Consider the following 16,045-nt stretch of genomic DNA (forward strand, 5'->3'; position numbering starts at 1 on the left):
CTTCTGTTTTACGGGTTTGAGTTACACATGCATTACCTGCTAGGTTCATCTCAGTCAATATCCATGTACGTCCTACCTTTGAGCTGTGTACAAATGTCCATTTAGAGTGCTTCAGAGTATACAATTGAATTGTACAAATTCTTATATAAGTATATCAATTTGTCATTTCTTTGTACATGTACTATGTAAGATGATGTGACCTGTGCCATTAGAAGCAATAGCCATGATAATTTTACACCTATCTTGACATTTACTTAGGCAATTCCCCTATATGTTTTTTTTTATCATAGTTTGTCCATCATGAGTAGTCACTGTTTTCTTATAATTCTGCAGATACTAGGTCCTTCGTTTCATAGTTTACAAACACGAATGCAACACCTGAAAAACAAATCAAGCCATCAAAGAAGTAAGTCATGCATATCTCTTTTAACCTTGCATAATTATTATTTGGTTAGTTATTCAGGAATATCAATTTGGTGACTAACGGGGAACTCATAAGAACATGTGTAACTTCAGTTCAGGGTAAATACTCATATTGATTCATCTTTAAAATACAACCTATTTAACAAGACAAGAAGTTCAATCATAAGTGTTCTGTTTTCACCTAGTTGCCGTAAACCATGAATCTAATGTCGGGTCTTTACAAAAGTTCGAAGATTGGTTCTGCTAGATCATTTCTGCAGACCGACATTTCTTTTTCTTTTTATTTTCTTTCTTGATTGGAAAAACCTGCGGTCTTCTCAGCACCTTGCTTGTCACTAGTATATGTGCATACCCATTTTACGAATCTTGCTATAGTCACCATCTTGCATAACTAGTATTCATTTCTGCTTAAAGGTCTGGACCTGAATCAGAAGTAATTCAATTGCAGCGAGAGCTTCAAAAAAGCCTTCCGACCAACTTGAGGTGTGTCACTCTCTCCTAGTTCTTATTTCTGCTTCTGTTAACTGTTGTGTTTTCATATTTTAACTTGATGTATGCGTAATGACCCTTGTCATTCTGTTTTGCATTAATATGAGCAGTTTCAAACGGAGCTACAAAAAGCTGTTGGAGGAGAAGAAAGTGGGGAGAAGCAATAATGCTTGCAAGCAAGTCATTATCTATACAAATCTGGCAGTGTGTTGAGTGATAGAATAAATGACTTGTAATAGTGTGAATTTTGAGTTTTTATTAGTGTTTCTCGGATTTTGAACATAAGTGTCGATTGAATTCAGCTGTAAGTTGGATTAAGTGTAACTTGACACAAACAATTGTTTAGGGGAGAATTTGAATTACGATTGGTTGTATATCTATTGGATTAAATTCATTGTTTTTTTCGAACCCTTATGCAGGATGATTAGTAAACTGTCCAACCAATGAGCTAAGCTAGCTACATGCTCGTGATCTCTTCTGATTTGGTGATTCTAAACTTGCTTGCTGAGACAGGTTTGACCGACCAAAATTTATTTTGACTTGCTAGTCTGTGGTCGCTTGACGTAAATAGCTACTAACCTACTATGGCACTCGCTATACAGAACTTGGAAAAAGTACTTGAACAACCAAAAACATTATTTGGTAGCTAAGAAGTAGCGGTAATAGGTTAGCAACCGCCAAAACTTAAGTTAGTCGGAAGTTTGGTTGGTTGCTTGACTGTTAAAGCGACCAAAATTTTGGGCTCTTGCTAAGATTTTGGTTGCTCAAACCAAGTTTTCTTGTAGATATTACTATTAATTTCTGACAATGGAAGGTGAATTTTCAAATTCAAATGTAACTGCTCAATCTCAAGTGATGAACCAAACCCTAACTCGATTAGAACGTTTTGATGGTGATAATTTTACTCGTTGGTAAGAGATTGTGAAGTTTTTATTGATCACCATCAAGTTGTGGTACATACTTGAAGACGGTTTGGATGAAATTCATGCACCATCATACAAAGACACTGATGATTTGAAGGCCAGAAGGAAGAAGCGCCAGGAAGATGATTTTATGTGTCGTGGTCATATTTTGGATGCCCTGGGAACCATTGTTTACAATGCCCATCGAAGTATTTCGACTGCAAAGGAATTATGGACTACGCTTGACAACAAATACAAGATTTCTGAAGCAAGCAACAAAAAATCCCTGATTTGCAACTTCATGGATTTTAAAATGGTTGACAGTAAGTCAATTATTGCCCAGGTCAGTGAACTTTTACTCATTGGTAATCATCTTAAGGATGCTGGAATTATACTTACTTCTGCCTTTATCATCGGAGTCATTATTTCTCGTCTTCCTCCATCTTGGAATGGTTATAAGAAGAAACTTAAGCATGTTGGGACTTACTATGACTTAGAAGGTTTGCAGCGTCATCTTCGTATAGAAGAGGACACTCATAAAGGAGAAATTAAGGATAGTCAGCAAACTGAGGATCATTCTAAGGTTAATAGTGTAGATTTTTCTAAGACACCAAATGCTTTGAAACCTAATAATGATACTAAATTTAAGAAGCAACATCCCAACAAGAAGAGTAAGATGAAGGGGCCTTGCTTCTTCTGTGATAAACCCGACCATTTTGTTCGTGACTGTCGTCTCAAGAAGAAACAACAGACACAGGAAAAGGAAGCAAATATGGTCGATGACAAACTTGTTATTGTAGTGCAAACCGCCAATGCCGTTTCTAATAATGAGGGTGTATGGTGGTACGACAGTGGTTCAACTGTCCACATCTGTAAAGATAGACATCTTTACAAGACATATGAACCGCTGATTGGCGAAGGAAACGAAATTACTTCTGCAAACAACTATCGAAGAAAAGTAATTGGAAAGGGCACTATGGAACTTCCGTTTACTTCGGGAAAGACTGTTACTCTTACTAATGTTTTACATGTACCAGATATTGTGAAAAACCTTGTTTCCGGCGACCTTGTTATGAAGGTCGGATTCAAGACGACCTATGAGTCTAGTAAGTTTATATTGTCCAAAAATGGTGTCTTTTTTGGGCAAGAATATGCTTGTAATGGGATGGTTAAGCTTAATTTAATAAATAATGGTTCTTCTTATATTGTTGACTCCATTGATTTATGGCATGGTAGATTAGGACATGTGAATTATGGTTCCTTTAGAAACATGAGAAAATTAGGATTAATTTCTGATTGCAATTTTGATAATATCTCTAAGTGTGAAATCTGTGTGCAAGCAAAAATACATAGAATTTCCTTTAAGTCTGTAGTTAGAAATTCTTCCTTGCTTGAATTAGTACATAGTGATGTTGGTGATTTAAAAAATCATATGACTCGCGGTGGAAACAAATACTATGTTACTTTTATTGATGATTGCACTAGATATGCTTATACTTACTTGATGAAATCTAAGGATGAAGTCTTTGATATGTTTAAAATATACAAAGCAGAAGTAGAGACACAATTAGGACAGAAAATTAAAATTTTACGTTCTGACCGTGGTGGTGAGTATTTTCCTAATGAATTTATTATTTTTTTGTCAAGAGCATGGTTTAATTCATCAATTTACTGAACCTTATACACCTCAACAAAATGGTCTTGCGGAAATGAAAAATAGAACTTTGGTTGAGATGGTTACTGCTATGCTTATTAGTTCTAATTTGCATAATTCTTTGTGGCGTGAAGCAATGTTATCTGCATGTTATATTTTGAATAGAGTTCCTTGGGTGTTTCTCCTTATGAATTGTGATTTAATAGGAAACCTAATTTGAGAAGACTTAAAGTTTAGGTTTTTTAGCATATGTTAGGAAGCCTGATCCTAAAAGGCCTAAGTTAGGAAATAGGGCGTATAAATGTGCTTTTGTAGGTTATTCACTTAACAATATTACTTACAGATTTTTAATCCTTGACACTTTTGAGATTATAGAATCTGTAGATGTGGAATTTTTTGAGAACTTGAATAGGAATAGTTCCCAAATACAACCCATAGAAAACCCATTGTTACCTAGTCTAGAATCTGTAGAGACTAATAACAATGATGAACATTCTGCTCCTACTCGAAACATAGAAGATACTTATGAAATTGTAGAGGATATCGAACCTAGAAGAAGGAAGAGAGCAAGAAAAGCGACAAGCTTTGGTCCAGATTGGGTACAATATCTTGTAGAAGGTAGTAAGAATGAAATTCTTAGTGTGACTAAATATGTTATGCATATTGATGATGACCCTAAAACTTATGATGAGGCTATGAGTTCCAGATATGCGGACTTCTGGAAAGAGTCTATCAATGATGAAAAGAATTCACTGTTGACCAACAGTACTTGGATATATTGCGATTTACCTCCAGGCGTAAAGCACATTGGATGTAAATGGATATTCAAAAGAAAGATGAATGCCGATGGTTCCATTGATAAGTTTAAAGCCAGATTAGTTGCTAAGGGTTATAATAAAAAACATGGAATTGATTACTTTGATACATATGCTCATGTTGCTCCCATCTCATCTTTTCGTTGTTTAATAGCACTTGCTTCTGTTCACAAGTTAATTATTCATCAAATGGATGTCAAACTGCTTTTCTAAATGGTGGTTTAGAAGAAGAGATATATATGGAACAACCTGAAGGTTTCATATTGCCAGGCCAAGAAAAGAAGGTTTGCAAGTTAGTTAAATCTCTTTATGGCTTGAAGCAGGCTCTCATGCAATGGCATGAGAAGTTTGATAAAGTAGCTCTGTCATTTGGTCTTGTTGTGAATGATGCTAAAAAATGTATCTATAGTAAGCACGATAGTTCTGGATGCGTAATTCTTTTCTTATATTTTGATGATATGCTTATCTTTGGATCTGACACGTCTGTTGTGGAAGAAACAAAGAATTTTCTTAGTTCTAACTTTGATATGAAGGATTTAGGAGAGGCTGATGTAATCTTGGGAATTAAGATCCTAAGAAATGGGAATGAGTTGGCCTTAACCCAATCTCATTATATTGAGAAATTTCTCAAGAAGTATGGTCACTTTGATGACAATCCAGCACCTACTCCTTTAGACCATACTATCAAGTTAATGAAGAACACTGTTCGTACTCATGCACAACTTGAATATTCTAGTGTTATTGTAAGTCTTATGTATGCTATGCATTGCACAAGACCAGACATAGCCCAAGTCGTGGGAGTGTTATGTCATTTCTCAAGTAATCCAGGAGTTGAACACTGGAAGGCAGTTTCAAGAGTTATGGCTTACTTGAAAGGAACAATTGATTTTGGTTTGCATTACCAAGGCTATCCCGATGTATTGGAAGGGTACAACGATGCTAATTGGAACAATGTAAAATCCAAGTCCAAGTCGACGTCTGGATGGATTTTTACATTAGGGGGTGTTGTTGTGTCTTGGAGTTACAAGAAGCAGGCCTGTATTTTTGATTCAACAATGTTGTCAGAATTGATAGCCTTAACTGATGCATGTAAGGAGACAGAATGGCTTAGAAATCTACTTATGGATATTCCATTTTGGAAGAAGCCATCTCCAGAAATCTTGATTAATTGTGATAATCAAGCTACAATCTATAATGTCTCTAATAAGACTTATAATGAAAATTCTATGCATGCAAGTATAAGACATCAAATGGTTAGGCAACTACTCAAGAGAGGAGTAGTTACGGTTAATTTTATTGAATCAAAGAAAAACTTGGCAGACCCATTTACGAAAAGTCTACCAAATTCAGTGGTTTCAATAAAATGTAAAAAAATGGGACTAAGGTTTGTGAAGGAAGGTTGATCTCCCATAGCAGAAACCCAACCTATGTTTTGAAAAAGATAAACAAGGTTCAATGTGGTACCAACAAGTTATGGATAGAGATTATGGAGCACTAATATAAAACTTCCCATTTCTAATTAGTGATGGTTTCTGCAAGAAAACATGATGGATATAAATCCTTAATAAGTCTATAATTACTTACAGGTGTATCGCATAAACACCTTGGAGACTTACCTATATGAGTATGGAAATCAGGTCGTTTCCTAAGAGAAGAAGGCCGTTCTCTAAAGAAGACTCATGAATCCAAGATATAAGCGCATGGCCATTAACGCGCTAAGCTACAGAACACATGATTTTATGAAATCAATATGTTTGGATATTCCGATTTTATCACAAAGGGTACTTGGTTCAAGACTAGTTTCACCATCGAACCTCGATAAGGCTTTGAATTTCTTACACTAAGTGAAGGTTCAAATCCAAAAGATACCTATCATTTATGTGTTGATTTCAACGATGATGCTTAGTCTCAATATAGCTTGAACTACGTTGGCTTGATCCCACTCGGGTACGTAGGCAGTCACTTGTGTGATGCAGCCACTCTGATTTAAAAGTTTTTACTTTGTTTTTTGTGTTTTTTCAATTTTGAAAATAGGGGGAGAATGTTAGATATTTTCAATATTGTTTGCAGCTACGCATAGTTTTACTTTGTAAAACCTAGAAGTTTCCTTTCAAACTTGAACAGACTCGTCTCTTCCCATAAGTCACCATTAACGGCTTTTGGAAGCGTCTGTTGGTGATGAAACGACATAACCAACAAGCATGAATATCACTATAAGTAGCGAAGACGTTCTCCCATTCTTCACAATCAATTCAACTTGTTTTCTCTCTTTCTAAAGCATTATCAGAAACATCTCTCGTGTGTTCTTGGTTGGGTCAAGGGGTGCAAACCTTGAATCCAATTTCTCTGTTGTAGGGCTTTCATTGTATCTCGAAGGCATTATTTCACATACCTGTTGCAATCGCCAATTGATATTGGGAGGGTAGAAATAATCGTCTAAAAGAAATCTATTCGAGCCTTGAAAGTCAGGAGTACAACAATTTCTTTTCTGTTTATTTCATCCTCTATTTGAACCCATTTTCCAACAAACTGGTGGTTTCAGTAAATGTGTTTGGAACCAACGGTTGCCTCAAGTGTCCATTCTAATTTTTACCATTCTTCATAATTCGCTTCGAATTCCTACACGTTCTACTACGTTACTGCATACCATCCTGAAGTATTTGTGTTTCTTGGTGTTTTAGAAATCGTACAAGTCCGGGTTGGGGATGTATATGGAGGAGATGTGCAGAAAGCTGAATCTCATGCGTTTCAATCTCACTTTTACCTAGCCAAGTAATTCCAGACTTTTGAAGACAATAAAAGAGAAAAATTAAGAGCAAGTCTTATAGTGGAATCCATCCATCTTCCACACCACCTCATCACTTGGAGCTGTGGATGGAAGTGCAAGTGCAATGGTGGAATATAAGAAACGGTAATAAGAATAGCGCAGGGAAAACGCTATTAAGAATAGCGCTTGATCCAAGTCAACGGTCAGAACGCTATTGTTAACAGCGCTAAGATAACGTTATTGTTAATAGCGCTTTTTGATTTTTTTATACAGTAGAACCATCGACCCTTCTTCTTCTTCCCCACTTCATCTTCTACTCGAGTGAAAAAAAGAAAAACCAAAACCTAAAACCCCTTTGTTTAATTCTCAGATCATGGTTCAAATCAATGAAATTTCTTCAAAGGGTTTCTTCATTGCGTCATAAGGAATCTAAGCATACTTCAATTTCTCAATTTGATTGAGAATCCAAAGAAAGGTTAGTTGAATTATAATTTGAGTTTATTTTATGGTTTGATGAAATGTTAGGGCTTTAGATGATATTATTGTTGATTGTATGCATGATAATCGATTGTATGATGAATGATAACAACTTTGATTCTAACAATGACGAATTTGACATGTAATTTAGGGTTTTAGATGATGAACATTGTGTGATTTAGGGTTTTAGATGATAAACATTGTGAAATTTCCATGAGATGATGAATTAACATGTTTTAGTTACATTATGTAAACAATTGAAGTGTTTATGATCTTGAGTTCACACGAATGGGATGAGAAACATATTGCTAGAAGTATAGACCCACTTGATACACAATATGCTATCATGTTTAGAAGTAATCTAGAAGACCTTGACGATTTATATAATCGTGTGGTGGTTCATGAAAGATCTAGTCAAGTTCTTCAAAATTTCGGGTTTGCTAGATTTTTTAAATTAGAATTAAGAGAGCTGATCAACAACTATATTATGCAATCATAGAGAGGTGGTGGTATAACACCAATTCGTTTCATTTCCCAAACTTTGAAATTGGTTTCACCCTTTAGATTTTCTTCACATATCCGGAATTCCTATTGGAAATGGTCGTAGAAGATTGGAACACGCCGCTACAAGTAGATGGAAAAGTAGAGAAAATCAACAACTAGAGGATACCTACTTTAGACCTATGCATGGGTATGCACACTAAAACAATCACTCACCTGAATTTCCTATTAGTTGCCTAGTAAATTATATCAAGGACAATCCAATTAATGATGAAAATTGGGAGATCGTGACTCGATACTTCTTATTATGGGTGATTTCAAAAAACTTATTGGCACGTACCACTACAAGAGCAAGCAAAGGTTGGAACGTTTCCTTGCGTGATTTGAATGCGATTGGTAATTATGATTGGGGTTCGGCTTGTTTTAGTCACTTGTATAGTAGCATGAGTGCGGTTGCTAGAGGTGGAAAAAACATGTGTGGAATGGCGATGGTTTTAGAACATTGGTTTTACATATATTTTCGTACTTTGACGCCTTTTCTCAAAGAAGGTTTACCGACTTATGTATGGCCTGCAATTACGATATTTAAGAAAGATAGTCTAGTGAAGTTTCAAAGGGATACTTCCAAACACTCTCTTAATACAGCTCGCAAACAAATTGAGTTGAGGACAATTGTTGGAACGGAATGCCAACCATGGTCTACTAGTATGTTTAGAGATCATCCTGATATAGTGTATGCTCGTGAAATCTCCAAGAAAAGAGTGGCTTTCTATAATTCGGAAAGCGATACTAGTATCATGTATCTTGGTGAACGGTTTTTAAGGCAAACAAGGGGATTTATAACAATTCCAAGAAGTCCACGTGAACTTTTGGAAGACCTTGCTAACCCCCATCATCCTATTGATGTGGTTGAAGTACAAGACTATAATCATGTTGATGAGAGCGTGTATGTGTGGTGGTGGAAGCAACAATCTATTGGATTTTTGCTCCCAGAAATATATCGTCAAGAAAACAAAGATGAAGTTGGAGCTGCAAGTACTCAATATCCGACATTTCTTGTGAATCAGGTCCCCCCAATACATCCATCACGGTATAAGTATGACAACGTCTCACAAGCTTCACCTGAATTTCCAAGAGTTTATTTATGTACCGAAAGTTCAGATAGTGAAGGCAACCGTGTTCAAGTGCCTTTGCAAGCACCCGATCCTCCTCCATTTACGTATGAGACTAGTTGGGGAACAAAGGTTAGTAAATTTTGGTTTTAGCTCCTTCAATTATTTTGTTTGCCATATTATTATGGTTTTCTTTACACATTAGAAGTTCCTTAATATATTTTCTATCTTGATGTTTCTTTTCAGGAGCAATGGAAATATTTTGCGCATAGGTTGGCTATGTTAAATCTTGTAAATGACCATTATTGGTTTGAAGTAGATCGTGCACGTGCTCTTGGGGAAGGATCGACGTCAACCCAATCATGTTATGATCTTGGAGACAACTCTTAATGGTAAAGCCGTAAAAGACCAGCCACAAGTTAATTAGATGATGCACATGGTCATTATGTTCCACAAGATGAAGTAGTTCCAGAGTCACAATTAACTCAATCGATGAATAGTGGTGGGATTGGTTTAAGTGAAGATGAAATGGAAAGGATGTTAGAATTATGACCCAGTGAAGAGGGAACATATATGTGTTTTCTTTAATGAACTTGTCTTTTATTTTGTATGAAACTTGGATGTGTTTTATTTAATGAACTTGTCTTTTTTCTTTTGTATGAATGTATTTTCTTTAAAGAATGTGTGCATGAATGTCTTTTCTTTTGTATGAATGTTTTTTCTTTTGTACGAATTCAAAAATATTGAAATGCTTACAGTATTTGAGTTTTGTTTACAGGTGCAATATGGACGATGAAAATCCTCTAAGGAGGTATGTACTAATGACGTATGGTGTCGATATTAGTATTGGTGATGATAGCGAGGAGAGAGAAATTGTGGTGTACCAGTATATGACTCAAAGAATGCATAGGCTCTTCCAACCGGTGCCTCAAGAAGTATTGACGCGATAAATGGTGGAAAGATGCCGAGAGGATGGAGATGCAAGAATGATGCATGACTACTTTGGACCTAACTTTACTTGGGGCCCTAAGAAGTTCCACCAACGTTTGGGTATGTATCGACCTATTTTCTTACGTATTATAAGTGAGATTGTTGTTGCGGATCCTGCTTTTGATTTCCAAGTTTATTGCACCGGAAAATTTGTTCCTGCTATTAAGAATATCGTTTCATTTCTAACCATTAGATCTTCAACGGCTCCTTCTAATCAACGACTCACAAAATGGGCTATTAAGAATAGTATTTCAACGACTATTTTTTTGAATTCGAATTTTTCCCTATAAATTGATCACTTCTCAGCTCAAACCAAAACCTTTCAATCTTTAGATTTTTTTTCCCATCTTCTTAAAATTCATTGAGATTCAGACTTGATGGTGTTGCTGGAGTTGATCAAAAATCAAACCAGTTTTGGGAGCGGGTATTCGATACCTATGTAAGCAGCTTTGGGAATAAGTATGATAGGATTGTTCATAAGTTGCAAAATAGATTTGGTACCTTGAAAAAAGATGTCAAAAATTGGGTTGGTATCTTAAGAAATTTGCATAGAAACAATGCAAGTGGGTGCGGAATTGATGATCTTGTAAGTTTTATTAAGATTTATGAAAAATGTATATCATTTTATTTTATTAAAGAATTTCTAACTTGGGTTTTGGTTTGCTTTTTGTATGAGAAAAGCTAGATTGGAATATAGTAAGGTTAGCAAGGGAAAACCTTTTAGAAATGAAGAAGTGTACCGAATTTTCAAAGCCCATGTTCCCGGATTCAATCCCGAAGAATTTGATCATACCCAAAATGAGGAGGATGAATCGGAGGCCTAGTGTTAATGCTTCAACAAGTAGTGCTCCGGCAAGAAGCGATCCAATATGGCATGAAGAGGATGGCCCTCGTCGACCAACGGGAAAAGGGGATCAACAAAGGGAAGCTTCGGAGTTATCGGCCATCAACGACGGAGCCGACCGTATTTTGAAACATTTTAGTGAAGAGAATGCAAAGAAGATGGCAAGATTGGATGGACAAGAAGAATATTTATTAACTATTGCAGAGACAAACAAGAAATCCGTGGATTTAGCTTTGGAGAAACATGAACTCGAAGTGTTGGATGTGGAGGTTGAGACCTTGCCGGAATGGAAGAAGCAATTTATATTGGATAAGCAAAATAGGATTTTGGAAAAACATGGTTATCCTCCTAGAACACTTGGTGCAAACTATGGTTATCCTAGCACTAACAATGTTCGTCATTTCAATATATGAAACCATGTAGCTTATGGAACTATGTAGCTTCAATTATGTTTTTTTCTTTTTTTTTTTTCAATTTGATGTAGTGTAATCAATGTAGTTGAAGTATTTTTAGTATCAATCAAGTTTCAATTTCTTTCAGTTTTATCTTCTTTTTGATTTTTTTTTTATTCAACATATGAAACCAAAAAACTAGTTTGTTCAAGAAGAAAAAAATGAGAGACTAGAAAAAAAAAACTAAATATAGGATAGGAGAAGTCCAGTAGCTCCTGGATGTTTTTTTTTTGATTAGCGCTATTAAGATTGGCGTTAGGCGCTAATAAGAATGGCGCTTAACGCTATTCTCAATAGCGTTTCATTATACACCATTGGATTCTCAACGGCTCCTTCTAATCAACGACTCAAAATAAACGCGATTAAGAATGGCGTTTAACGCTATTCTCAATAGCGTTTCAACGGTCAGATTTTCAAAATTAAAATTTATCTATAAATTGGCTTTCTCAATACAAATCAAACCATCCCAAAATCTCAAGATTTTCTTTGCTTCCTATCTCTACTGATTTTTCTTTTTAATTTCAAACCTTCTTTCATTCAAGTGCAAGTATAGCATACACTACAAATGAAGATATGGCACTCACAAAAGCTTGGGGTGAGAATTAGTCTCCAACCGATTGTTAGAAAAAATCAAGGAGTCAACAATTATTGGGAAAGGATGCTTCAAGCCTTTGTAGAAGAAGAGGGTGGTAATGAAAACGGAAGAACAAGTCAAAGTATTCAAAATAGGTGGGCGGTGATAACCATAGTTTGCACCAAGTGGGCGGTGCTTCAAGCCTTTGTAGAAGAAGAGGGTGCTTCAGTAACATTTAAACAACTGATTGAGAGTCTTACCCTTTCACTCGATCTCCTTGAATGCGCTTAGATAGCCGCAGCATCTTCAGTAATACGGGGTTGAGCTCCTTCAACAGCCGGATGATTTGCGCCAGAATGCAGGCATATGGTGAAATTCAAGTTTTGTGGTGAGTAACCAAAACCACTCCCTGCGTTTCCATTTGCACTGCTTTCTCCATGTATTGGTGAGTTCTTTTTAGCCATCTTTGTTAGTACTAAATAAAATCACAATGGAAGTTAGGGATGATTAATAATACACTACTAAAATAATAATGAATACAGTCCATGGTTACGTGAAAGTACCTCTTCACATGTCTTATTGCACGAGAAATTCTTGTCAAGTAATGTAATCCTTAAAATTAAAAGATGGGCTTGCTTATACTATTCTGTCCGGCTGTTTCTTCGTAGAGCCTGTGGATACTTGTTCTTCTTGGCTGTAAAAACAAGGTGTATGAAGATTTAGGTTTCACAAAGGTCTGGTTTACCAAAATTGGGGGCTGATTCAGTAGAAGAGATCGAGAACAGTTATGTGAATGACGAGTGTAAGTCTGGATTGCTGCAGAACTCAAGTTACCTTATCTTTCTTGCTGAGTTATGTGACCTCAGCTCAGCGTCCCTGAGTCCACTTTTTAACCAAAGTCTCGCAGAAGAATCGTTCACTTACTTCGACATCAAAAGTTACACAACTTGTACCATCTCCAGAACATTTTAAAGATTTTTCAGCTTGTTTTTGTTACCCCAGACCGTAACAATTCTTCAATTATTTCAGCTACACTAGGGCTGCCCATGGTTTGGTTTTCTACCCAAACCGAACTGGTCCAAACCAACAACAAAAAATCAGAAAACCAAAGAATGTAAAATCCAAAAACCAAGAAATCCGAAAACCGAAAAAACAAATTCTAAGTGGTTGGTTTTGGTTTGATGTCACAAAAGAACCAAAAACCCAAAAAAAAGAAAAAAAAAAAAGAAAAACCGAGAGTTAGAACCAAAAAAACAGAAAACTGAGAGTTAGAACCAAAAAATCGACAAAAACCATAATAATATGTAGCGAACTTTCCATCATAGTATAATACATATACGCTTCAATGAATATATCCATAAATAAGAAAAATATAATTAAAAATATATGTAATATTAAATTATATATGTATGATTTTAATGAGTGTACCCGTAAATAAAGGAATTATAGTTCAAAATATACTAATTTTGAGATTTGCTTTATATTTATGAGTTAAAAATAAAAGTCTATTAAAAAAATTAAAAAATCCAGAAAAACCAAAAAAAATCGGTGGAGCAGTTCTGGTTTCTTGTATTCTAAACGAGTATGGTAAAAAAAAAATGACAAAAACCAACCAACAAGATGAGGTGTATTACTCGACTATCCGGCTAACCTCTCTCTGCTTGCATTGGTGCGCATTGCTTTGCACAGGCGTTGACCAAGGCGGGCTAACCTCTGGCCGGCAGGCCAAGACCAGGGTGGGCTAGCCTCTGCCCACCTATGCTGCATTGGTGCGCATGGCGTTGGCAGCAGATACAACGGCCTAAGCTCAGGCTTAGCCTTTCTTGAACCACCATATCATACCGCTGCCGGTTGGTTGAGTATGATAGATTGCCAATCGATTATATGGTAGATCCTCTATTTTGTAATTACCGATGTGGGACATATTATCTTTTAATAAGACAAGTAACATTATATTTTTAACGGGCCTGGATTCGTCCCAAGCCCGATTCTACTTTAAGACGGGCTTATGAAGAAAAGATAGAGGAGGAGGAGGTTATGATGCAGTGCCGCTTGGAGTCATTGTGCTGTAATGTGAGATCTTAGGTCAGGTCAAAAGAAAAGGCTCTATTCCATGGTTACGCTTAAAATTTTGATTAGTGGAGAGGGTGATGAAGTGTTAGCATACAGGTGGTCAAAGAGAGTTATATTCTAATGTGAAGTTTGTGCAGGCACTAATGAATCTCCATTAAAGAGAGTTGTTATCAGGTACACTGAGCAATTAACAGATTTCCATTCTCTTGGCTAGAACATAAATCTAGAAAATTGTACAACCATGATTTTACCACACATTCCTTCCTCTGATTTGCTAGCCTTAACTCTAGAGATAGAGATATTCATGCCAAACCTCTGATTGGCTTTCGAAATTGAGTAGCCAAGATATGATATATGTAACTACCAAATCTAATTAATAAGCAGGAGAAAAAGAGACTAGCTGTAACCACCCATCTAAAAGTGAAAGGAAATACTAGAAGCTCACAGAATTAAGCATACCAGCACTATTTTTACGAGCTCTTTTGTTAAGGAAAACTGGAGGATGCTAAGAAACCTCACTACATGATTAGTTGGCCATTACCAAAAGAAGGGAGCACATAGCTCCATGTTTCAGACTAGTCAAGACCTGATTTTTTTACAAAAGGGATTTTCAAGAGCTACTATGTCAGGGTTCGAGAGACCCACTGTCAGCAAGTTTCTAGGTTTTTACAGATGGTGACAAAAAACTCCCACCCCCTATCGGTGTTTCTGTGTGCGTATATCTGCCTTTCAATTTAGAGCGGGACATTGATGGCCTTCAACCTGCCTAAAGAAACCTCCCTGTAAGAAACAAGAGAGTGAAATAAATTAAGAGAATGTCAAACAGAATGAGAGAAGCAAGAACGACTATCTTAATTCGGAGTAATTCACAGAAAACGCGACTTGGGTCGAAGAAGACCTCGATCAACATTTCAAGGGAATTGAAACCTGAGACTAATACGACTGTCTCTCTATTCAAGCAACACTTGCTTTCAAGACCCATGTTAGATGTGGTTCAAAACCATTATTTTTCAGCTTTAACAGGAAAGAATATAAACAAATCAGCAATATCTGGGAAGGTCGGACTAAAGCAATTTAACCACCATGTATTAGCGAAACCGTAGCCAAATAACTCCTGATAATAGTTCCGGAGTATTAATTCCATCGTCTTGATGGCTATAAACATTTAGCAGTTCAGTCCCACTTTTCAACCAGGACCAGTACAGGTTTTTGTGATAAACATTGGAAAGCAAGGCTAGAAGTAATAAATGAAGAGCAGAATTGGTAAAATAACAGTAAGCCTAACCTGAATGCATCTTCAAGCTCTTTATTTTTAGGATCCAATTTCAAACCATCGAAAAAGGCTTCTGCTGCCTCATCAAGCCTCTGTGGCACATGCAGCGAGGATTATCAAAAAGAACTTCTTTAAATGAAAAGAAGAGATGAAAATTAACCGACAAGGAAAAATTGAAGAATATGTACATTCAGCAGTTTGAGTGCTTCACCTGCCCTATAAAACGCCTCAGGCCAGTCTGGTCTTTTCAACATGCATTGAGTAGCATCTTCAAAAGCGAGTTCTCCTTTATTTACATACACATAACACATACTCCTGTTGGATAGCACATCTGCATCACTAGGTAAAATGCAGAGGGCCTGAAAAACAAATCACTAGAGCGATTAACCCATCATTGAGGAAAAGAAAAAACACAACACACCTTGCAAGAAATAGACGAAGAACCAAAAAATATTTAAAATCAGTTTCCATGTTAGAGAAAATGCAATGACAATCTGCAAATTGTCGATATGAGTGGTTTTCCATTTTTAAATCCAATACAGGAGAAACATGTGGTTCTGTGTACGAACCACACTAAGTAGTAACTTTGAAACATCAACAGAGATATACAGTGAAGTTTCAAATGAGATTAACGGTGACTTAGAGAGCAAAACCACTGTTCTGAAATTTAACCAAACATTTTACAACAAGCATATAAGA

General features: G+C 36.3%; 2 long non-coding RNA genes across 2 annotated transcripts; one reads left to right on the forward strand and one right to left on the reverse strand.

Annotated features, from left to right (window-relative positions):
• The first annotated feature begins 355 nt into the window (after positions 1 to 355).
• LOC113340926 lies at positions 356 to 880 on the forward strand. The gene is made up of 2 exons (XR_003355690.1): positions 356 to 406; positions 838 to 880. It is a non-coding gene; the product is annotated as an uncharacterized LOC113340926 (long non-coding RNA).
• Positions 881 to 14,471: 13,591 nt separating this feature from the next.
• On the reverse strand, positions 14,472 to 15,639 carry LOC113338694. Its single transcript, XR_003354821.1, has 3 exons — positions 15,558 to 15,639; positions 15,359 to 15,438; positions 14,472 to 14,853 (listed from the first exon to the last, which is right to left on the reverse strand). It is a non-coding gene; the product is annotated as an uncharacterized LOC113338694 (long non-coding RNA).
• Between the last annotated feature and the right edge of the window lie 406 nt (positions 15,640 to 16,045).

This window comes from Papaver somniferum, chromosome 1 (genome assembly GCF_003573695.1).
Source record: "Papaver somniferum cultivar HN1 chromosome 1, ASM357369v1, whole genome shotgun sequence".
NCBI classification, from domain to species: Eukaryota; Viridiplantae; Streptophyta; class Magnoliopsida; order Ranunculales; family Papaveraceae; genus Papaver; species Papaver somniferum.